General features: G+C 35.3%; 2 long non-coding RNA genes across 3 annotated transcripts in view; one reads left to right on the forward strand and one right to left on the reverse strand.

The window, feature by feature from the left end:
* LOC147913064 (uncharacterized) overlaps positions 1-23,621 on the reverse strand; it is a 318,208-nt gene that overhangs the window by 105,832 nt on the left and 188,755 nt on the right. The gene's annotated exons all lie outside the window — the stretch shown is intronic.
* LOC147913065 (uncharacterized) overlaps positions 1-23,621 on the forward strand; it is a 64,881-nt gene that overhangs the window by 36,223 nt on the left and 5,037 nt on the right. Inside the window, exons 2-5 of one of the 2 annotated variants that reach the window (XR_015549261.1) lie at positions 8,113-8,265; positions 16,698-16,862; positions 18,326-18,457; positions 23,463-23,597. This is a non-coding gene — a long non-coding RNA (uncharacterized LOC147913065). The remainder of the gene's footprint in view (positions 1-8,112; positions 8,266-16,697; positions 16,863-18,325; positions 18,458-23,462; positions 23,598-23,621) is intronic. The other variant, XR_015549262.1, reaches the window with a different exon arrangement.

The following is a 23,621-nucleotide window of genomic DNA, read 5'->3' on the forward strand; positions in this document are numbered from 1 at the left end:
ATACATTTTCTCATCCAATTGCATAGGACATCCTGTTATTATTTTAAAGATTTTATTTATTCATTTTTTTTCCCCCAAAGCCCCAGTAGATAGTTGTATGTCATAGGTTCACATCCTTCTAGTTGCTGTATGTGGGACTCGGCCTCGCGTTGGACGGAGAAGTGGTGCCTTGGGGCGTGCCCGGGATCCCAACCCGGGCCACCAGCATCAGAGCGCGCGCACTTAACCGCTAAGCCACGGAGCCGGCCCCTGTTATTATTTTAAAAGGAGACAGTTGACATTTACCAAAGGGTGTATATCTAAGATTGAGGAGCACTAGTGGAAGAGCTTTTGACCATGAGAGAGTACATGCTTCTGAAAGTTTTGCCAATTGAGTTTTCATTGTGCAATTAGTTCTTTCCATGAATCCTGAGGATTGGGGATGATAAGCATAGTGAAAATGCTGTATTATTGGCCAAATGTCACAAATAGGTTTAATTTTTTTGTCCAGTGAAATGAGCTTCCCAGTCACTGTGTAACTTGGTAGGAATTCCCCAAACAAGAATTATTCTTTCCAATAATAATTTACCTACTACTAAAGCCATTGCTCTTCTGCAAGGAAAGGCCTCAACCCAATGTGAGAACATACAGATCATTACTGAGATATATTTATATCTTTGAGATGGTGGCATTTGAACTAAGTCCAATTGCTATACCTTAAATAGTCTCTCAGGAAGGGGAAAGTGGTCTTGTGACACATGAAGTGGTTTCCCTGGATTATACTTTGGGCATATAGCACAAGGAGTATAGACTTTATGAGCCACTGTGGGAGAAAGTTTCCAAAAGCATTGTTTTCCCCATAAAATCACTTTTTCAGGTGCCCAATGGGTTAATTGCTGTATATGCTGAAGCAGTGACAATAGTGCCCAAACAGGCACTATAGGTTATCATGCTCTAACCGCATCTGCATGCTGGTGTTAAAAATCCCCCCTTTTTGTTGCCATATATATATTTCTATTCTTCTTGGTGATTTCTTAAAACTGTAGAAGGAAATATTTTACTGGGTTAGCAGGGTCAACAGAAAGAGGTGGACATTCTTGAGGCTGGAGAGGATAAGCATTCAAAGCTGCTTGTTTAGCAGCTGCATCAGCAAGTTGATTTCTTTTAGCTTCCAAATTATCAGATTTGGAATGCTCTGGTATTTTAATAATTGCTAATTGTTTTGGTAACTGTATAGCATTTAATAATTCTGCAAACAATTTTCCATTCCTTACAGGTTAGTTTGAAGAGGTTAAAAACCTAGTTGTTTCCACAGAATTCCAAAGTCATGTGCTACTCCAAAAGTATAACAATTGTCATTTTAAATATATGCCACGTGATCTTTAGTCAATTGATAAGCTTGAGTTAAAGCAATCAATTCAGCTTGCTGATTTTCTTTCTGGTAAATGAGAACTCTCAATTATGTCCACTGAGATTGTTATTTCATATCCAGCCTGGTAAAGTCCTTGTTCATCTTTTAAATAGGACCCATCTGTAAACCAAATTAGATAATAAAATGCAGTAATGGTCGTTTTCCTCCTGTGGTGCTGGAAGAAGATAGGAGAGGTTAAGATAATGACTAGAATTTATCAAGGTATATTAGTTTTTTGTAATTTTATATAATTTTCAGGACACTTATTTTAATAACATTTACCCACACAATATAACCTAACAAGGTTTATCATCACTTACTTGACAATGCTTCCTATGCAACTTAATATACCAAATAAACCTAATTAGTTAACACCTCCCTTTTTATAGAAAAAGAAAACAAATTCTTTGAGAAGCCCCAGGGGCCCACTGAAAATTCTCCAAATTACTTTGAGGTCAAAACAAAGACTTTATTTAGGATTAGAATTTTGCAGAAGTTAGCCAAAAATATCAAAAGGTTTAAAACACTTGGTCAAAACAGGATCATAGGTCACTGTGAAACAATGCTTAGTTATCCATTTAACCATGGTGACAATTAAAGACTTTCAGGCAAATACAGAAATTAAAAATCTGTGAAAAAAACCTTAGCTCCCATAATTAAAGACATGATAAAAACAATACAGGAAATTTATTTTGATAAAACATAAAATCCCTACCTTTCTGGTAGATTACTCAAAGGTAAAGATAAAACTTTTCATAATCTCTTTAAGAAGAGCAGACTAAAAGTCCATGAAAATTATCCTTTTAAGAGAAAGAAAACCAAATTCTAATTTTTATACTAGCTTACTTTTGATATTAAAACTTATTCACTTAGTTAAATTCATTTTAATCTTAAACAACTTGACTATCCACAAAACCCTTTCCTCAGAGTTCCTCTTCCTCAAACCTTCTATAACTTTCTTTTTGCATCCAGAATTTGCTTCATGTCTTCCCTTCTTCCAAGTACTTTAGGACAAATTTACCTTTCTTAATAAAACAAACAAGCAAGAATATCTCCATTCCTTATACCTTCTTTATTGGAAACATACATCTTACTTTCCTTGTACACAGAGATGTTTTCCTTATTTTTTTTTTTATATTGGTATCCTGTGAATTGGCAGACTCACAAATACTGTCTAGAGATGTGCTTTCTCATAGAAAATTTCTCAGCTTTGCACAAAGCATGTCTATTAATAAACCCAGGTATTTTTCTAGTTTCTCTATAACAAGAAGCCAAAAGTAGATAAATCTATGTTTAGTAATTAATGTCTAATATTTTATCTTATGTGGAAATGACCTAGATACTCAATAAATTTTATCATTTAACTTAATTTAGCAAAACTCATAGGTTTCAAATTATCAAAAGTTTGTTAAGTTATGTTAAGTATATATACCATAACACATAATTATTGTTAAGAAGTTCACCCAAAAACTTTTATCTTTTTTGGATATGTTTAGTTACTTGTTTCCAATAATTATATTTAGATTGCCTACAAAACCTCATGAGACATTAGGCAAAATCAGCTTTTAGTCTAAATCCATTTTTGCTGACAAATTTTGTAACAGAGATAACATGTTTATATTATATCCAATGCTGATAACTCTGGAAACGTGTTTATTTCAATCAAACTAACAAACTTAAATAAGCTTTTATTTACCAAAGATTGCTTTATACCACATTAACTTGAAAGGCATTTGGGTTATTTTCTATTATATTTATATAAGTGCTTAATTAAAGCCAATTAAATAGAGCTCTTTTAGAAGTTATACCATCTGGAAGTAGAAAAATATCACATATATATGACATATATGGACACACATATATAGAGACTCCACAGCTATTGTTTTAAAATTACTGCCATGAATCAGTTATAGTAATACAAAGCTCACTATTTATGAAAGAATAATTGAATTGAAATTTCATTTCTGGCAGGTGGAATAAATTATCTGCTTAGATGGCTCAAGCTTTTTTCTACTAATATTTGTGGAGAAGACACTTAAGATTCTAGATTTTGGGCCAGGGTTCTTCTACAGCCATTTTTCCTTTTTTTTTTTTCCTTCAGTCTTAGAAATTCCTGATGGTCTAGACAACAGTTCCCAGAGAAGTTATAAGCTTTTTGAGATAAAGGAAATGGGTAGAATCTGAACTGGCTCTAGAGCTTCATTTCCAGTTTTGCAAAGATTTGTAAGATAAGGACAGTTGCCCTTAATTCCTCAGAAATTGAGTGGTAACTTAATTGACATTATAGATTTATCTAGCTGCCCAGCAATGTTATCCTTAATTTGCTTCTTTCTCTCTGGCTACTTAATTTCAGTTTAACTTAAGGAAAAAGACTGTAAAAATTTCTGTCAGGCTCTGAATATCAACTTCCAATTAAGCCAAATTTCTGATCATAAGTTGCTAAATCTTTTCAAATATCTTGTCAGATTTCAGCTGTGACAAATAGTAACTGTACCTAATAGCACTGAACAGCTCCATTAATTTTTTAATTTTAGTTTCCCCTTGACTGTTTAAGGAAATAATGTAACAGTTTCCCAGAAAATATCTCAGAGTCTTCTTAACTCTGGGAAGGCTCATGTTGGGCCCTCCTTTGAAGGTAGATTATGTAGGAGTCTGTAAAGCCATAACTGAATAGACTTTACCTTTAGGTACCTCTTATAACTTAATTGTTTTACTAGCTTTTAATAAGGTTATTTTGGAGTTTTGAAGCCTTTGCTTTTAAGTGCACTTCTTAAATGATCTTATCTGATTGCAACCTTCCTTCTAATGGGCACTGTAATTCCCCTGAGGCTGGTGGCAGTTTGGTAGGACTCTAGCTGCAAATGGGGTGCAACCTGTGTATCTGTCTGACCATCTCTGACTGCAAATGAGGTGCAACTGCATTTTTGTCTAACCATACTTTGGGGCCCCAACCCAACAATTATCAAGCCTAGCTCTCAGGACACAAAACAAGCTTAGTAATATTTTGCCATTCTTTGTAAATACTTACAGCCTCAGGAAACTTTAGTTTTTGAGAAATTGTACTGGAAGGTGGCACATTTGACTGTTTAGAGAGTAAAGATTTCTCTGTTCCGTGGCTCTTAAATCTACTGCACAAAAGACAATTTTGGAAGCTCAAAGGAGACCCAAGGTGTTCAGTGTAATTTTAAATTACCCCAGGTTATCTTGATCCAAAGATCCAGCCATTTACAGTTATCCCCATTTTGTTAAGCACTTGCAAGTGTCAGCCCTGTATATATTGTACATGAAGCCAGCTGGAGTTCCAAGGGGAGGCTGCCCATTCAGGAACTGGCTGGCTTTTAGGAGAGTGATTTCCCATTTTCTTTTACTTTCATTTTACTATAAAGTCTGAATAATTTCTAAGGACAATGTCATGGGTCAAAAGTGTGCTGTTTGTGAGTGACACTCCCTAAACAAAAGTTGTGAACACTCTCTTAGGTGCCTCAGTTTCTCCCACTGGCAGTCTAAAATTGCTATGAGGCCTTGGAGTGCTGGATGACCAATCCTTATGTGTGCATCCCTGGATGATCCTTTAATTAATAAATGTGAATGATCACAATGGAGTTCCCTAAGCGAGTGCTGTACATCACAAGAATTAATTCTCTGATACTTCCACTAGGTTCTCAGTTACCTGAGAATGACTTTCAGCTGCAAAGAACTGGTGTCCCTTCTCTTTGGCGCTGAATGAGTTTTCAGTTTCTCGTTTCACTATCAGATGATTTGTTCAGACTTTATATATATGATTCTTTCCAATTTAAAGCCAAATTAAAAAGGCAAGCTTTCCCTCTTCACTTCAAATTTCTCCCTAGGCTCCCCTCGCCCAGGAAATCCCCCCTAGGTTCCTCTTGCCTAGGAAAGTCTCTCTAGGTTTCTCTTACCTAGGATATGTACCAGTACCCCCTTAAGATGCCTAGGGTTTTTTTATTGTGAGGAAAATTGGCCCTGAGATAACATCTGTGCCAATCTTCCTCTATTTTGTAAGTGGGTCACTATACCACAGTGTGACTTTATGAGTGGTGTAGGTTTGTGCCAGGGATCCAAACCCATGAACCCAGGCTGCTGAAGCAGAGCGTGTTGAACTTAACCACTACACCAACAGGCCAGCCCCAAGACAACTAGTCCTAAGGCTTGAAACATCTCGTATGAAACTCTGGACCTTTGACCTTAATAAGGAAGTCCAGGTTTCAGGAGAACTCACGAGGAGCACCTGCAGAGTACAGTGCAGCTGTGGGAGTTTCAATGGGCCTGTGTTGGTACCAAATGCTAGTTCAATGTAGATTTCAGGAGACCTCCAGTGGGTTTCTCTGAAATCTTGCTTCACTAGGCCAAGAGATGTCAATGCAAATAACCAATAATTAATCTATAGATCAAAAATGGGGTGAGTTTATGAAAGGAGCCAATCCTGAGAACTATAGCCTGGGAAAGCATCTTCTACCAGAGAAGGAAGCACTCGAGAGAAGCAAGGTGTACAGTATGGTTATATTCCACTTTGGAACAGGGGACATACATCAAATATGACAGGAATACTTTTTTTTTTCTTTTTACTACAGTCACAAGATGTTTTGCCATATACAACAGGTCAGTAGTCATGAGATGTACACAGCAGGTCAATCTGACCCTGGTTTCTGGGAAGGAATTCTTATCTTTAAAAAAATGTTGATGTAGGGGAGGCATTCATCCTTGTCTTTAAAGGCAGCATCTTTGCTTTGGGATACTGTGAACGTTTAAAGCAGGTGTACAATGCATGCTTGACAGGCCACGTCAGGCCAAATCATTTTAAACCAAAGTGGCTTCCTCATATACCTCAATTCATTAATTTTCCTTTTTGCTTTCCATTTATTTTGTCACTGATTTGTTTGTTAGTGTTTGGTTTTACTGAAGAATGCCTCTACAAAAAAAATCAATTACTAAGTGCCTTCAGGAAAGAAAAAACTATGAAAAATATTTTCATGGACTATGAAAGCCATGATCAGACAGCATGTCTTGTTTGTTTGGTTTTTTCCCCATCTCTTATTTATAATGCCTGTACTAGGGTGCAAACCACATGTCAAATGGACAGGATAGGAAATGAGAGGGGAAGGAAAAAGGAGAGGGTGGGAGGGAAGGAATAAGAAATAAAAGGAAGAAAGAAGGAAGGAAAGAAAACCAGCAGGAAAAAAGAAAGATAAAAAGGTAGAAAAGAAGGAGTGAAGAGAGGAATGATGGTTGGATTTAACCACAGGTTTGGTGGCTAGAATGTATTAATTATTTTTTTTCAAACTTGTTATTGTGGAATGCAATGTATATATCCCAGAGTGATGCAAAAAAAAAACCCCCCAAATTTACAGTTTAAAGAAGTTTCAAGTCTCTCTCAGCCTTTTTAAGCCTATCTCAGTGTTTGTTACAACTACTTTGAGACTATGGGAGATATTTCTGCCCGAATATATTGTTTACATCCAATTGGAGAGTGGGTTTGACTATGAACTCCCTGATGGCCTCAGGGCTCCCTGTTCTCCAACAGGTCTCATGGTTAAGAGATCACTGTTCTAAAGGAATGATTTGGTATAATATTCACTACCTAGAAGGTTTGAAAGCAAGGTACTTCTCAGGGTGATTCAGGAGAATGACACTATACTAATGCACTTAAGAATAGGTTATATTGCAATATGATACACTTCATGTTTACTTAGGAAAAAAATCATTCTTGAAGAAAAGCATGCTTGGTTAGGCAGTTATTTTTCCAGCAACCAGTATAATAACACCACAAAGAATTAGAAATGCTAACACCCTAAAATCATTAGATTTCTACACAGATGAAGGATTTGCATAAATTCCATTTGTTACTAAATAAGCAACAGAGTATTGATGCTGCTTTCTGGGGATGGAAAGGATTCAGATAAATTGCTTTACTCACATGAAACTATCAGGCGATCAGCTTGCAGTTGTGAAATGGGACTTCAAAAAACTAGCAGATTCAACATTCACTTGGTGATGAAAGTCTACATGCATACCAGACCTTCACTGGTGCTTCTCATCTTTCATTAGCAAATGAATAAAATCAGAAGTAGTTTACATGGAAAAGCAAGCATTGGGTTTATGCACATACTGCTCTGGGGAGTTGTGCAAATACATTACTTCAAAGGTAATCATTCAATTATAAGCTTATTTTCAAATTGGTGCCACTTTATTCTGCAGAGAAAGATGCACATTATGTGAACTGTTCCACAGGTTGACAGGAAATATGTACATAAAGAACATCTATGTCTGTGCCTTCCTCTTTAACAGACACAACAACAATCTGGTGGCACCAGATACGCATTATGACTTTATAATATCCCAGTCTTTCTTATTGTACTGTCGGGGGAAGAGGCAGAATCTCCCTCTGCCCTTTTCCTTAAGGTTCTTATAACTGGCCAAATAATCAACAAGACAGGTTAACAGGAGAAAATAATATCAAGTTTAATAACATGGGAGAAACTCAGAAATGAGCAACTCGCCCCTCTGTCTAAGCTGCTTGCTTAAGTATTGCAGCTAAAGGCGAGGAACGTGTTGGGGGTGGGTAGTGGCCTGGGACTTCAGAGGGCAGGAGGACAATTCTTTTCAGGGTCATCTATAGATAATGTGGTCAGGGAGAGACAAAGTTTTTAATAAAAGAGGCTTGGTGCCTTTCCTATTATAACCTCTATCCTACATTATCTTTACAGCCATCATGATAGAAGATCTGTTCCAGGAAGGAGCCACCATGTCAAATTCTTTAGGCAGTTAGTGGGGGAGGTCAAATGTCCCTCAGAGAAAACAATCAAGGTAAAGAGATATATTTCAGGATGGCCAAATCTTGATCTCCCACAGTACCATAGGTAAGTATTTGCAATTTTTGCATATTAGCAGTCTATTTTGAAATGTAATATCTACACTGGCTAATATTCTGGGTCACAAGATTGAAATGGCTTAAGGGGAAAGAAGGAAGAAAAGCGGAAAGATTTTCCACATTATCATTTTACAATTGAAGTTCCATCGATATCTCTGGTATCTGGGGATGATAGTGAACTCAGGAAAAACTGCTTTCATGTATTATGGAGGAAATAAATCAAAACAGAGTACGTCCATATTTGATATAGGTCAGATATCTAAAATTATTTTTTCTTTTAAAATAAATGCACTAAAATCTCTATTTTGTCTCAAAAATTTTGAGAACAATGCATCAAAATGTAAAATATCTAGAAAGTTATTGTGCAAACCTCTATTCTTCAACCATACCATATTATTTGATGTCTCCCCATTCTTCTCCCAATTTTAAAGATGAGTAAACTCATTCCTGGAGAGTTAAAAGTGTTTCTCAAGGCCACTTAGACAGATATTAAAAGTATTTGTCCTGCTTGCCACCTTTTGTTATTGAAGGGGGTGTGAGTGAGAGACTTCTCTAAGTGTCACATACAAAAAAGGAAATAGGACAAAGATTAGGTCAAAGTAGAGAGAGCCAGGCAGAATGGAACAAAAGGCATGACTGGAAGAAAGAAAGAGTTTACAGAAAACTTGGGAAAATAATCCCCAGGAAATCACTTATTGGATGTGGAGCCAGGAGAGTCATAGCTCTTCCAAGTCATCTCATTTATTAGCCTAGACATAATTACCTGAGTTCTCGTTGACTTATCAGTGGTCAAGAGGGGATTTTTCATAATGGAATATACTATAGGCCTGATTTGATTCCACTTGTAATGCTACCCATAACTTGGAACATGGCCTACCTTTGCTATCTGTCCATCATGATCAATGTTTTGGTAAAGAATTATTAATTCTCAGGATGAAGGTCTGAAAATCTGACTCCACTCTTGAGACCAAAACTTCATAGGGAGTTTTTAATAGAAATATTAAATCATTCTTTGTCTTCAAAATGTTGATTATTGCTATTGTGAGGAATCAGAATTGGCCACCCTAAAATGTGTCTCTGGTGTGAAGACTATTTTGGGCTGGTTACTTTCAAAAACTGCAGACATAGAAAAAGCTCTGAAAACCAAGTAAAAGTGGAACTTATCCTTTGTAAGGGATAAAGGAAATCTCCATTTGTAAAGGTATCTCCTTCTCTGTACTAGGAAGAAGGAGAGGTGACCTTATCTCTAGAAACTCTTATCAATGCTGAAGGCGAGGACTTAAATCAGCATCATAACCTTACTCTTATTAACTGTGCTTTTCTGGTAATCTTCCATAACTGACTCCCTCCACCCCCAGCATCCTCCTTTGTCTTTAGCTGAAGATGGTATTTAAGGTGACAGCCTCCACTATTTCAGCCAGTTGCTCAGTTTTCCTGAGACTCTTCTGTGTATACATATTATAAAGCTTTGTTTGGTTTTCTCCTATTATTCTGTCTCATGTCAATTTAATTCATAGCCCAGCCAGAAGGACCCAGAGGATAGACGATTTGTCTTCCTCCCCTACACTGTTGATAAGGAGAAAGATATGAAAATACTTGTTTTCCCATCCACTTTACATATGAATGGTGGCTGTAATCCTCTGACACTTCCTTCAATCTGTAAGGCATGCTTTCCTTGATTTAGTATTGTGAAACTACTACAGGGTTTAATTTCCAAGGAAAATATTTCTCAGTACAAGAGTTCAATTTTCTGCCTATGCAGTGAAAGTGGACAAAGTAAAACATGTATAATCAACAATAGACCTAATTACTGCTTTCCTAGGGAAAGTAAAATGTAGCTACAATGTGACTACATTTATAAAGGCTGTCAAATTGCTTTAAATAGAGCAAAAATAAATAGTTTAAGAGGATTTATACTTATGCAACTCTTAGATAACTTTAAAAGATAAGCCCAACCTTATATCTGTGATATTGTCACTTATTAAAAACAAATATTTAGGGCCAGGCCCGTGGCTTAGCATGGGTTTGGATCCAGGGCACGCACTGATGCACCACTTCTCCGGCCATGTTGAGGCCGTGTCCCACATACAGCAACTAGAAAGATGTGCAACTATGACATACAACATACAACTATCTACTGGGGCTTTGGGGAAAAAAAAAGGAGGAGGATTGGCACTAGATGTTAGCTCAGAGCTGGTCTTCCTCTGCAAAAAGAGGAGGATTAGCACAGATGTTAGTTCAGGGCTGATCTTCCTCACACACACACACAACAAAACCAAATATTTAGCTAATAAAAACACACAGGATGGGTAGGTGGACAGTAAGATGCCACTTAAAGGACATATGAGCATGGAGTTCGGAGCTGGAAGACACGACCTTCATATCTGACCTCACCGTTCAACAGTTGAATTCTCTAAGCATCTCTAAATCCCAATTTCCTCATCTGGAAAATGGTAATAATAATAATAATATTGCTTAAACTTGAAGGTTTTTTTAAGAATTACTAATTAAAATGGTCTATGAAAAAGCAATTTATAAGCAGCTAGTTCACTATAAATATTTTTTAAATGTACTCTTTAAAAATGTGTTCTTTTTAAAGTACTGCAAACTGCCTCAAAAGAGGTTTTAAAACATATAAAGAATGTAGTTTTCTGATTACTTTGAGAATATCTAAAAACATTTCTCTGATAAGGCTGCATAACTAAAATTACCGATTCATTTCTTTGCCACAGAAAAGTAATTTACTGTGTTGTTTCTTACTGTCTTTTATATAGGTAGTCAATAAACTGCCTATTACACATTCCCATACGCCTTCTTGCTACTGCATCCACTTCTTAAATTGCCTTCACAAAGGATAAATTTTCCTGAGTAGCAGCAACAGTAAAGGCACAGAGGAGAATGCACATGGAGTCTAAGGGGATGGACAGAGGATTCATCATTTTAAAATCCCACCACCGTGTATGAGGGTTCCAATTTCCTCACATCCTTGCCAATACCTATTATCTGACTTTGTGATTCAAGCGATCCTAGTGGGTGCAAAGTGAGATCTAACTCTGGTATTGATTTGAATTTCCCTGATTAATGATGTCAAGGACCTTGTCAGGTGATTATTGCCCACTGTAGACCTTTCTAGGAGAAAAGTCTGTTCTGATCCTTTAGCCATGTTTAAATTGTGTTATGTTCTTATCATTGACTTTTAAGAGTTCTTTATATATTCTAGATTCAAGTTCCTTTTCAGATATATGATTTGTAAATATTTTCTCTCATTCTGTAGTTAGTTTTTTCACTTTATTGATGGTGCCCTTTGAAACACAAAAGTTTTTTTAAATTTGATGAAGTCCAATTTATTTAGTTTTTATTGTTATTCTCCCTCTCTTACTATCATATTTAAGAATCTTTTGCCAAATCTGAGATTATAAAGATTAAGGCCTATGTTTTTTTCTAACAGTTTATAGTTTTAATCTTCGACCCAATTTCGTATATAGTATAAAGTTCATTCTTTTGTATGTTTATATCAACTTGTCCCAGCACCATTGTTGAAAGACTATTCTTTCCCCATGGAATGGTCTTTGAACCCTTGTAAAAAATTGGTTGGCTAGACAGTTTTATTCCTAGAATCTCAATTCTATTCCATCAATTATATGTCTGTACTTGTACCAATACCACTCTGTCTTGATTACTGTTGTTTCATAACAAGACTTAAAATCGAGAACTTGCATCCTCCTACTTTGTTCTTCTTTTTCAAGATTGTTTTGGCTATTCTATATCCTTTACTATTCCATATGAATTTTATAATAAGTTTTCAATTTCTGCAAAGAAGTCAGCTGGAATTCTAACAGGGATTGCATTGAACATCAATTTGGGGAGTATTGCCATCCTAACAATACTAAGTTTTCAGATACATGAAGATGGGATTTTTTTTCCATTTAATTAGATCTTAAATATTGCTCAGCAGTTTTGTAGTTCTTGATGTACAGGTTTGCATCCCCTTGGTTAAATTTATTTCTAAGTATTTTATTCTTTTTAATGCCACTGTACATGGCAGTATACAGTAATTAAGATTTTTATTTTAAGATTGTTTATTGCACGTGTATAGAAACAAATTGATTGTTCATATTGATCCTATATCCTGCAATCTTGCAGAACTTATTTATTAGTTCTAATTGTTTTTAGGGGACTCTATATGCAAAATCATATTATCTGCAAACAGATATAATTTTACTTCTTTCTTTCCAATTAGGTTTCTTAAATTTCTTTTTCTTGCTTAATTCCTGGAGAGAAGCTACAATGAAATATTGAATAGAAATGGTTAGAGTGGACATCTTTGTGTTGTTCCTGAACTTAGAGGGAAAGCATCCTGTCTTTCACCCTTAAGTAAATGATGTTAGCTGCAAGGTTTTCATATATACCCTTTATCAGGTTGAAGATGTTTTCTTCTATGCCTAGTTTATTGAATGATTTCATCAAGAAAGGGTATAGGATTTGTCAAATTATTTTTCTGCATCTATTGAGATCATATCATTTTTGTTTTTTATTATATGGATATAGTTTATTAGATTAAGCAATTTTCAGATGTTAAACCAGTTTTGTATTCCTGAGATAAATCCCACTTGATCTTTGTTTATAATTCTTTTTTTGTATTTGGATTCAGTTTGATAGTATTTTGTTGTAGATTTTTGCATTCATATTCCTAAAAGACATTGCTTTGTAGTATTCTTGTGAGGCCTTTATCTGGTTTTGGTATCAGGGTAGTACCAGCCTCATAGAATGAGTTTGGAAGTGTTCTCTCTGCCTCTATTTTCAGGAGGAGAGTTTGGAAGATTGGCATTACTTCTTTTTTAATTAATTGGTAGAATTCAGTGGTGAAGATATCTGGACCTGAGCTTTTCTTTTGGGGAGTTTTTTGATTACTAATTCAATCTCTTTATTTGTTATAGGTCAATTCAGATCATCTATTTCTTCTGGAGTCATACAATGATTTATAGTATTCCTTTATAATGCTTTTTTATTTCTGTAAGTTTAGCAGTAATATCTCCTCTTTTATTTCTGATTCTACTAAATTGAGATTTTTCTCTTTTATTTTTGGTCAATCCAGCTAAAGGTTTGTAAATTTTGCTGATCTTTTCAAAGAGTCAGCTTTTAGTTCCATTGATTTTCTTAGTTGTTTTCTATTTTCTATTTAATTAATGTCCACTCTAATCTGTATTATTTGTTTTCTTTAGTTGGCTTTAAGTTTATTTTACTCTTCTTTCTCCAAGATCTTAAAATAAAATGTTAGGTTATTGATTTAAGTTTTTCTTTCTTAATGCATTAAGGTATAAATTTCCCTCTAAGCATTGCTTTAGCAGCATTCCATAAGTTTTGGTATGTTTTGATAGGTTGTGTCTTTATTTTCAATTTTTTAATTTCTCTTTTGATTTCTTCTTCAGCCCGCTGGTTGTTTATATATAGAGTGTACTTTTAATTTCCACGTATGTGTGGGTTTGTCAACTTCTTTCTGTTATTGATTTCCAATTTCATTTTATTGTAGTTAGAGAACTTGTTTCGTACTATTTCTATCATTTCAAACTTATTGAGGTTTATTTTATGGTCTAGCATATGGTCTATCTTGGAAAATTTTCCATGTGCACTTGAGAAGAATATATATTCTGGAATCATTGGATAGAGTCTTCTATCAACGTCTGTTAGGTGTAATTGGTTTAAGTATTATTCAATCTTCTATTTTCTTGTTGATAATTTTCCTAGTCATTCCATTCATCATTAAAAGTGGGACAATGAAGTCTCCAACTATTATTGTTTAATCGTCACTTTCTCCCTTCATTATTGTCAGCTTTTGCTTCATGCATATTGGTGTTTGTTATTAGGTTCATACATGGTTATAATTGTTATATTTTCCTGATGGATTGCTGTTTCCTCAGCTGATACAACACAGGAAGGACAAAATCAGTACAATCATGTGGTGAAAATTTGACTTGATCAAGAAGAGGTGTACATGTTGTGTGGGTTTACAACACTCTGTATACACATCTGACACCAACCTCTTTATTATAGCTGTCTGTATCCTTCCCATCCCTACTAAAATATGTGCTCTTTGAAAACAGGCCTTTGTGATTCTTCTTTATAAATCTAGTGACTGCCATAGTTCATGGTATTTTAGATCAAAATAGTGCCAAATGAATGAATGATTGGATTTTAAAAATGCTAATTGTGATGTAAAGAGAGGATACATGGCCCATTTGGGCAATTATAATTCAGAATTTCAGGAGCTGATTGCGTCAGTAACACATTGACCTTTCTCCTTAGTCAAAGGAATAATAAGTTAATAAATAGTTATTGCAATATCATGCTGGTTTCATCTCTGAGCTAGTCAGGATATTTGGTTTTTAACATCTTCTCTAACAGTGTTCACATGCAGAAATCGCTGAATCTTGCAGTACCTCAATTTCTTCATTAGTCAAAGCACTTCTTATCTCCTAGGGGACTTGATGGGAAAGAAAAGAGACAAGGAATGCTAAAGCACTGCAAAATGGTAATGTGTGAGATGGGAACACCCATTAAAAGGGAAGCTTAGATGACACTTTGGCTTTGCAACTTACAAGCTGTAAAACCTCAGAAAAGTTGCTTTTGAGTTTAGTTTTCCTGTTTTAAAAATAATAGAATTATAATAATATTCTCTAAAGGCTGTTTTATTAAGTGTATGCAATGTGCTTTCTGCAGTACCCGACCCACAAAAGACAATACTTAAATGTGAGATATCATTATTGAAACTGTTATAAATGCATGATATTTCTTAGATGTTGTAGAATTATAAGGCAGTTAAGCACATTATTATCACAAGGAAAAAATTTCAGTGAAGGATTAAGCAAAAAGGACACATTAAAAATGTTATTTTTAAAAAGCAAAAGGCCAGACCTGGCATTTGTGCCTTTTTCTTAAATAAAAATATTATGTACGTGTGCAGATGAGTATATCACAATAAATAATTAAAAAATAATTTTGAAAAATAGATTAGAAAATATTCTGCTTAAAAAAATCATGTATTTTCAAAAAGAGATCAGTTAGAGATTATGATATCAATTGCTAAAAATAAAGTTCTCCCACCAAGTAAGCATAGAAAAAAATACTCATGACTTCATTAGATAATCCAAGTAAGGTGCTGTGAAGACAAAGTAACTAGCTTTCAGCTACTTTAGCAGCTTGAAATATTAAGAATGTTTATAATTTGGCCTCATTTGAAGATGTCTATGAAGATCATGGCAGCTGCTTGCTACCAAAGAATCCTGTCTTTGAACATATAAGATGGACTGGCGTATAGACTGTTAGTTTAGTTAGAGGGTCATTCTATGCACCCCGGTGTCCATGGGAGTGAGGATTTCATTTCCTACCCTGTATTGCCCTTTGGGACACCTAAACAAATGTTCCAGAGGAGTTTCCACTCCCTCTACCACCACCCTCTTTACTCTAGAGAAGAGAGCGTCTGTCCTCTGGCACTGCACTCTATATAGATACATTTGGTATGGCTCAAACACAGGCAGAAAAATGTCAAATCTCTCTCATTCTCAAGTACCTCCTAAGAAGTGACTATGTGACTGGCTTATATGAGTCAATGCATAAGAAAATACTTTATATTAGACTGTACTTTTTTTTATTTTGCAGGGAAAGTTTGGCCCTAAGCTAACTTCTGTTGCCAATCTTCCTCTTTTTTTTTTTCTTCCCCAAAACCCTGGTACATAGTTGTATATCCTAGCCGTGAGTCATTCTAGTTCTTCTATGTGAGCTGCCACCACAGCATAGCAACTGACAGATAGGTGGTGTGGTTCCATGACTGGGAAGCAAACCTAGGCCACAAAGTAGTGCGTGCTGAACTTTAACTAGGCCATCAGGGCTAGCTCTAGACTGTATTTTTTAAGAAGAGTAGATGACATTTCAATATTCAATGTCTCCAGGGAATTAATTCTCAGCTGGCATCAGCAGGAGGCAGTACAGCATGGTGGTTCAGAGCATAAACTCTGGAACAGCTCTGCCTGTGTATAAAGCCTAGCTCTCCTACTTAGTGTCATTGAGACTTTTGACAAAGAATTTAAACTCTCTATGCCTAGATTTCCTCTTCTATCAAATGGGTTAATACAAGTACTACTTCCTAGAGTTGTTGTGGGTATTAAATATGTTAATATATGTAAAGTATTTAGAATATTACCTGATGCATCATAATTGCTATATAATTATTTAATAAATCAGTGAAGGAAGTACAGGTAGTTTTTAAGCAAATATTATTGTTTTCAAAATATACAAGACACAATTATTAGTTGAATAACTATTTTGAACTGTTCATTAACTCAAAAACTGTTTATTGAATATCATTAATCATATTAACATTTACTCATATTAATCATAAGCATAATTATTATCACTTTGAAAAAGAAGGAGCCACAGATTCTACCTTCAGAGAATTTACCACCACAGGTTGAATTCACCACCACAAGAACTTCAGGAGTAAAAGTGCAAAATTGTACGTGATTGACATACTAATGCTAGTTTGTAAAGATAATTTTACATCATCCTTCAATCAAAGAGGAGGAACAATTTGTATCCTTTTGAATGCTATTCACATATCTTTATTAAATAGAAATGTATTTTTCATGATATACTTCAGTAGTTTACCTGCTGTTTGTCACCCACTAATATATTTCTTTTCCCTATATGACTGTTCTTTTTTCTTTTCAATATGGGAAAGAGATTGTTTTGAATCTAGGCTGTATCAGGTATATTTGCCTAAGGAATATCTCTTTTACATGGCATAAATTTCAGGTATAGCCCAATAAGCATGGACATTCCTGGCTGTAGTTGAAGAGATACTATGTATCTTTGCTCCCTGAAGGATGCCTAACTGCCGTCCCGCAATGACCGTTCTGGGGCTGTCATGTACATAAATGGGTCTGTGCAGTGCACAAATCCAGGGAGTGTCATGCACATGAATGGCAGCTGTCTTTTCCACAGCAGCAAAACCCATTCATGGTTGAATCAAGACAAAGGCCAAAACTGGCAAGGAGACCTGAAAGTGGGACTCAACACTTGGTAGTCAGCACAAGTAATTGTTTCTGCTGTACACATAAGTGACATAAACACACAAGCATAGTTTAAACCACACACACATAAGAAAAATAAGTAACACCAGAAGTGAGGGCAGCAGGGAATCAAAATAGTAATGATAACTACAGTTATTGAACATATATGAGAGTCAGATACTGAGCTAAGTCCTTCCTCACTTAGATCATTCATTAACGTAACTGCATCAACATCTTCTCTACTACGCGTAAGGACACTAAAATTCAGGAGGTTTAATAAACTTCCCAGAGCTCAATGGTAAGTGACAAGACTAGGTTATAAGCCCTAGTTCTACCTAAACCAATACCTACACCCTGAAATGTTATGCTGCTTCTCAGCGTAAAGGGGCTAATGAATTGATTATCAGTCTCCATGAGATGATTGCTCTTCACCTTCTTTAGTTTTGTATGTGCTTCATGAAGCCTGACCTATATTCTAGGTGTCCTAAAAGTCAGTCATAAGCTATATTTTTTCATGCTATCCCAACATATAGCACAATTTTTAGTATATAGTATCGCTTATAGTATAAATATATAATGTATATGTATATACACACTTTCAATTACCAAGTACAAAGATATTAAGATAAAATCTAGAGGACTCAGACATAAAAAACCTGGAGAAATAGTTGTGAAAAGGAATACATAATGGTGTTAAATAAGAAAAAAATTGTATTTATGACAAGAGACAACATATTAAAGTTTTTTTTTTTTTTTACTATATATAGCATTTTTCTAAGGAATAAATCAATAGGAAATGCTCTAAGATACATATGTGGAGAAGATATTTAAGTGCCCAATACCTAACCAAGGCTGACAGGATATATTATTTTCCATTTTCAATTTTATGAGACTTCACTTTCCTCGGGTAAAGTGATAGGAAGAGATGAAGCTTTCTTTTCTCATTTGTTGTCATTTGGAATGCTCTTTAAGTGATACTGCAAGTTCAAATTTCTGTGTTTTGTATCTTAATCTTCTTTTTGCCCCTTTGGAAAGTGTCCTTCACTGAGTTATATCTCAACATCAACCTTGCCTGAAACGTCTGTTGGAGATTGTGAAAAACTCACAGTTTATCAGGTAAGGGAGGCCTGTGAAAACAACCGTGATGACTCAGCAAATGTGCCGTCTGCTGTCAATTTACAAGGTTGTGATTAGGCAGATTACATGACCCTTCCAAGATTGTACACTTGGTAAATTATGATGCTGGCAGGACTGTCTGACACTAGAACCTTACAGTCCTAGTTGTGACACCACACAATCTCTCTGGTGATCTATTTCTGTTTTTCAAAAGTACTGAAAACATTACAAGTGCTCATTCAACAAATATATCGTGTGCCAAACTCCCACATATTATTCTGGCTTTTTAAGTATGTCTTCCCTTCTCCTGATTCCACTGAAAAAGTATTAACATTAGTGTAAAGGGGAACAACATTGACCATAGCACATACTGTGCTGATTTGACAGTGAGGTATTCATATTTTGATATGTAACCTGGAGAGGAATAATCCTTCTGAATACACCTTTCTATCTTTTCTAAGTTCCTTTTGGTGAACTTTGCCTTCTTTGCCAACTGTGACCACTAAGGAAGATTATCATAGCAGCAAGGCACAATTGCTGGCTCCTCTGTGCCTCAAACCAATTCACTCAGTGAACAAATATTTATTGAGTATTGAGTACCTATTATGTCCCAGGCATTGTTATAGGTATTATGGATACAGAAGGACACAAAAAAATGAAATGTCTCATCCTTTATGGCAATGAATAAAGAGGAGACGGAATATTAACAAACATAAATAAACAAGTGAAAAGAAGACAGTATCACTGGAGGTGCTACGCAGGGAACTGAAACAGAGTGATGTGGGGGAAGCGGCCAGGCAGCTACTGCAGACGGTGTGTCCACAGGAGACCTCGTGATGCACTAACATTCAAGCTGAGACTAAATATGTAAACTCTTAGGGAAGAGCTTTCCAAGCAGAGGGGACATCTAGCTCCAGTATTAACCAGGGGTTCCTGGGCTAGTTTTAACCTCTCTATGCTTCAGTCTCCTCATCTATAAAAGTAAGGTAATAAGAAAGTTAACTCATAGGGCTATTGTGAGGAGAAAATTAGCTATAAAATGCATATAATACAGCAGCGTCTATAACAGGAAGGGATCACTAAAATCAGTCATCACTGTTTTACAGTAATTATTGTTATCACCTTTCTCTTCTAGATGAAGTTGAATTCCAAAAAGTACGGACACCAGGTATAAAAGCTAAGAAAGTTCACAAACACATAGCTTATTTATGTAGACTATAACCACAAGAGTGAGGAAGACAGTATCTCTCCATTACTTAGAAAATCGTAGTACTCAAGGATTCAACCTAATTAATACACAGGTCCTTATAGTCTCATCATTTACCCACTGCATAAAACTTTCTGCAAACTTCTCTCAGATCATTTTCCCCTACTTACTGCTATTCTGGTGTGTGTATTTTTTCATTATACTATCATTAAAATTAGAAGGCAGCCCCAACACTACAATAAGTTATACTTAACCTAAATTCACTGACTTATCTTGATCATATAGAAGATTTCCAACTTTGCAAAACTCATATAATTACATTTTATAAAACCTTGAACAAAATACAATTTACATACTTAGTTCTGACGTTAAAATGTCTTCTTCTCCAACGCAAAATATTTCCATTATCTTCAGTGTTATGCAATACTCCTCATCCTGGTGAACCTTATTCTAATTGTCTTAACTCCTTAAAAAAAAAGCCTTCCTCTTCAATTCCCCATTTTCTTCTCTCCTTATCAATACTTCCCCATCAATTCTTCTTTAAACACTACATTAGTTCCCCTTATCCATGGAGGATATGTTCCAAGACACCCAGTGGATGCCTGAAATCACAGACAGTACCAAACTCTATATATACTATGTTTTTTCCTATACATATCTATGATAAATTTTAATTTATAAATTAGGAAGAGTTAAAGATTAACAACAATAGCTAATAATAAAATAGAACAATTATAACAATATACTGTAATAAAAGTTATTGTAGATCTTAGCAACCTCAGCAATACAATTTTTTTTTCTTTCCTTACTAAGTCAAGAACTTTCAACTTTTCACTTAGAGGAAGCACTTTATAGCTTCTCTTTGGCATATCTAATTGCCAGCATCACTACTCTTGTGCTTTGGGGCCATTATTAAGTAAAATAGGGTTACTTGAACACAAGCACTACGATACTGTGACAGTTGATCTGATAGCCAAGATGGCTACTAAATGACTAATGGATGGGTAGTATATACAGTGGGGATACGCTAGACAAAGTGATGATTCACAGAGCAGGATGGCACAAGATTTCATCACGCTACTCAGAACGGCATGCAATTTAAAACTTATGAATTGTTTATTTCTGGAATTTTCCATTTGATATTTTCAGACCACAGTTGACTGCAGGTGATTGAGACTGTGGAAAGCAGAACCACAGATAAGGGAGGATTACTGTGTTCCTTTGCTGGTTCTACTTATCTGGTTATAATTATTCTTAAGTTCAAGAGGTCTAGAGTACAACCATCATTTAGGATTTCGCTAGTTCAGAGACCTAAATAAAAGCACAATTTGAGACAATCTTTTAACTTGAAGATGACAAAATAAATTACCAATAATTTAATCTGCACTATTAGAAATTTATATTAAATTAATCACTTACATAATTATAGATTATGTACAATGAAATTCTCCTTACTAAAAAACTGTAAGGGCATCTAGCCAACTACCTACCAAACTCAATTTTAATTTACCTGACTGCACATTATTAAATGAATAGCTATGATGATACAGTGCAAATGGAATAATCATAAAATAAACCTAGACCTGCACATCTATGTCAGGATGGAGTAGTTAAGAGGAGACCAGTATTCTCTTGAAAAACAAATAGGACAGCAAGGTCAAGTGCAGACAACATCTACTCAAATCAATAGAAAGCTTCTGAGATAGAGAAAGCTGGAAAGAGGGGAGGATCTCAAGGAAGTGATCTGACTTGCGCAAATAAATTTACCCTGAGGGCTTTGTACAACCTAATTTCTAGAAGTCCTGAGAGAAAAAAAATATAGAGTTTGAGAGCACAAAGAAGAGGAGACCTGGAGAAAAATATGAGAATCTAAGTTAAAAACTGTCTAGAGACAGGCAAGTAAGAGGCAGACCTGGTTTCATCAGGGCTGCAGATGGCCTTAGCTAAGCATAGCTCCTAATTGGACTAGGATGATCACATACCCCTCTATCAGATGCACTTATGGAAAGGTGAACACTCTCTGAAGAAAGATAACACTTTGAAACTGCTCTATATAATACCTAGCATGCAATTAAAATTTACTAATTATACAAAAAGGCAGGGGCATATGAATAAAAACAAAAGAAAAGACATAATAGAAATGAAACCATGTTTGATCATACTATAAATGTTAGCTTCGAATGACTTTAAAATGCTATGATTGGGGCCAGCCCGGTGGCGCAAGCAGTTAAGTGTGCGCATTCTGCTGCAGCAGCCCACGGTTTGCAGGTTCGGATCCCGGGTGTGCACTGACTTACCGCTTGTCAAGCCATGCTGTCGCAGCGTCCCATATAAAATAGAGGAAGATGGGCACAGATGTTAGCACAGGGCCAATCTTCCTCTGTAAAAAAGAGGAGGATTGACATCGAATGTTGGCTCAGGGCTGATCTTCCTCACAAAACATTAATTAATTAATTAATTAAATAAAAATAAAATAAAATGCTATGATTAACACTTTAAAAATAGAGGAAAATCTGTAGACAATATATGAAAAGATATGAATTTCATCACTTAGAATTTATTTTTAAATAGAAATTCTAAAATCTGAAAAACATAATATATATGAAGTTATGAAATCTCTAAATAACTAAATAGTTTTCACAGCAGATTAGACAGAGCAGAAGGCAGGGTTTGAGAAGTGAAAGACAGGTCATTAGAAATGACAAACAGAGGAACAGAAAGAAAATAACTCCAGAAAAAATGAAGGAATTTCAGAAATTAATAAAAAGGAATAGAATGGGTAAATATCTGGGTAACTTTGAAAATTAACTGAATATGACATAAAATAATATTTTTGAGATTTAAGATTATGTAAAATTTAAATGTCTAACTTTAAGTAAAAAAATGGGAGACAATTAGTGGTGTTAGTGTGTTCTAAAGTACTAGCATTATTTGGGAAGCAGTGAAATAATTTTCATTATATATTAATGTCAAAAATACATGATGGTTTTAGTCAGTTTGTGCTGCTATAACAAAGTACCATAGGCTGAATGGATGGCTTATAAACAATAGAAATTTATTTTTCATGGTTATGATGGCTGGATGTCTGAGACCAGGATGGTCAGGTTCTGTGAGAACCCTCTTGTGGGTTGCAGATGGCTGTTTTCTTCTTGTATCCTCACATGGTGAAAAGAATGAGAGAGCTCTTTGGGATCCCTTTTATAAGAACACTACTCCCATCCATAAAGGTTCAACTCTCATGACTTAATTACCTCCCCAAAGCCCCACCTTACAATACTACCATATTGGGTTTAGGATTGCAACATACGCATTCGAGGGGGACATAAACATTTAGTCCATTACAATGATGTAATCCTGATCATTATGGAAAGTATAAATAGATGAGTAAAAGAAAATACGGCATTTAACGCAAGGAGAAAATGCAATAAAAATTTCTGATTCGTGCAAAAAAAGGAGATAAGAGTGGAAAGGAAATATAAATGGGGGTAAAATAGACGATAAATTTTAACTAATTTTATAAATTTTAGCAAATATATTAAAACTAATACATATTAACTAAATATAAATACATACAAAATATAATATACACAATATGTATTTAGTGTATATATTAAGTGTGCTATATACACGAACTATAAATGCTGTAAATAATTCAATTAAATAAAAATTAAAAACAAATTTTGGCAAACTGGATGTAGCTGACAATGGTAGTGATATACACATGTCAATCAGCCTTTACTATTTCTGTGAATATTGGCCCAATCTCAACTCTTTAACCCTGTGTGTCTTTGTCTGGAGGTGTTCTTCTTTGACTACTGCAATCTGCTCTACCCGCGTGCCTCCCAGGAGCAATCCTCAAGCAATGCCTCCTCAGAGTTGGTGAATGAACAGACCAACTTCTTCACCTTTTGGAGTGCAGAAAGTGTCTCTAAGGTGTGCATTCTTTGCTGTCTGCCA

Source organism: Ceratotherium simum, chromosome 31 (assembly GCF_057802395.1).
Source record: "Ceratotherium simum simum isolate JZ-2026a chromosome 31, ASM5780239v1, whole genome shotgun sequence".
Taxonomy (NCBI): domain Eukaryota; kingdom Metazoa; phylum Chordata; class Mammalia; order Perissodactyla; family Rhinocerotidae; genus Ceratotherium; species Ceratotherium simum.